Here is a 2,342-nt window from a genome sequence, read left to right as displayed (position 1 = left end):
TCAGGAGCTGTTACAGTAAACAGGTTCTAGGCAGCAATGTGATTGAGAACATTAGAGAGGAGAATGTGTTTCCAACAATTGGGAGATGAATTGTACAAATGAAATCAGATACATTCCTTAAGGCTCAATTCAAATATTACCTGCATTCTGATGTTTCTCTAACTTCTTTTAAGAATTTTATATCCCTTCATCTCTACATTCACATTTTTTTTTAGTACTTATAGCTCTTTATTATATATTTTAACTTCCTGACCTTAAGATCACAGACTAATCAAGTCTTAATGGGCCTTTCAGTTCCAAATTTGATCATTTGATTATTTACATGTACTATAAGTACGTAGGTTTGCATTTTTTTGATACCTTGTTTCATAAAGGATTTAGGGAAAGAGTGCATAAACAGAAATATGACCAGGAGGATAATAGAATAGAACTCATCTTAGTGTGACTGAAGCATGAAAAATAAATGCAAGGTATCTGAGTGAGTGATAAAAATCACTTCTGTGAACACAAAAATTTTACAAAGGAAATTATTTAGAAAAAGTTTTCATTGCTTTTCTATCAAGAAGTAAGGCATGGAATATGACCACCATGGAAACTTAGGGGGGAAGAGAAGAGTTGGCTGAGTAGCTTTTGTGATGGGAGAGTTGAGAGCAGATCTTGTGTTGACAGTGACCAACATTCCTAGAGGTTATTATACATGGGACATGTTTCTCATGGACTAGACACATCCATACAGGAGAGAGTGTGTGGTCATCTCGGCTCTCATCTCTTCGGATCAACGGTAATTGAGAGTGGTCTTTAACATAAAGGTAATTGTCCATGGATTGAGAAAGGTGTCACCAAAGACTGCTACCTAGATCACGGGAATTGAGAAGAGAGGGATCCAGCAGAGAACCTATAAAGAACCAATAATAGTGCCCTACAAGGCTGGGTGTCCGCTTTAACCACTTTCCAGACCCACCCAGAGACTTCAACTTTAGCATCTGCCAAACAAAAGAGAAAGAAATGTCAACCAAGTCAGAGTTACCCTATTTTACAATAATTATTCGCTTTCCTCAGTTTAGATTCTGGGGGAAAATGAAATTGCATCCAGCAAATGAAGAACAATTCTCAGAAAATAATTTATTTGTAAACAAATCTATGCCATTTCTTTATGTTCCCTTGATATATTTTTTTAATCTAAGAATATATCTATGGAGTAAAAAAATATGAGAACAGACTTTTCTTTGATGATGGTTATTTTTTAATTTAAGATTTGGTGAGAAATTGAAGTACAGCGGTATTATAAGACTGATGATAAAGAAGCTTAGATTCTTCTTTACTAAATATATATCATGAAGCCCTAAGAAATGTAAAAGTTTCTGGTTTTCTTTTTTTTAAGTTATCTGAGGTCACATTAAAGAACCTTTTAAGCTGGGCTCTCATGGAACTTACGTGGTATATTTACATAGTATTATAACATGTGGTTAAACTATTATAAATATACTATTTGCATGTCTAGTCAGATGTTGTTATTTCCATTAAAACTAAATATACTCTTGCCACTTGGTAGAGTAATTGTAATAGTGTAATAAATAGGCACATTGGAATTTTAAAAGATAAAATTTTCTCCATAGCAGACTTAGTAGACATACAAATAAAGTTTTTTTTAATAGACTTATAGAAACAGAGACCAAAAGGATGGTTACCAGAAGGAAGTGGTGGTAGGGGTTGAAATGGTGAAGGGGAATATAGTCAATAATATTGTGATAAGTTTGTATGGTGACAGATGATTATGAAAACTAGTGAGTCAAAAACATTGTAAGATATAAAAATGTCAAGTCACTATATTGTACTTATAGCTCTTTAGTACTTATAGCTCTAATTTATAATAATAAAAGTGTAATATGCTAATTAGACTGGATGTCCTTCCAGACGACCTTCCAGAAGAAGCTGGAGCTGCGAAGGAAGTCCAAGTCCCAGGTGCCTGCTGGTGACCAGAGGGAAGCCCGGGTCCCAGGTGCCAGAGGGAAGCCGGTGCTGGTAGCCAGGAGAAGCAAGGCCTACTCTTGCATGAATTTCGTGCATTGGGTTTCTAGTATAACTATATATTATTATATACTTACATTTAAAAAAATAGTAAATAAATCCTTAATGGTACTTGGTGAAGTATTAAAATTACTGCAGTGTCTACTCTTAATACTAATGTAAGCCAGAAACTTGAGCCATATTCTAACCCATTGGTTTCCAAAATGGTCTGCAACCAGCTGGAATCTACACTAGTAAAAGAGAAACATGGTAATTAGCGTACGACCGCTACCCTTCCCACTGGCTAATCAGCATATCCTTATGCAAATTAACTG

This window comes from Myotis brandtii, unplaced genomic scaffold (genome assembly GCF_000412655.1).
Source record: "Myotis brandtii unplaced genomic scaffold, ASM41265v1 scaffold348, whole genome shotgun sequence".
In the NCBI taxonomy this organism is placed as follows: Eukaryota; Metazoa; Chordata; class Mammalia; order Chiroptera; family Vespertilionidae; genus Myotis; species Myotis brandtii.
This window is presented reverse-complemented; position numbering follows the sequence as displayed.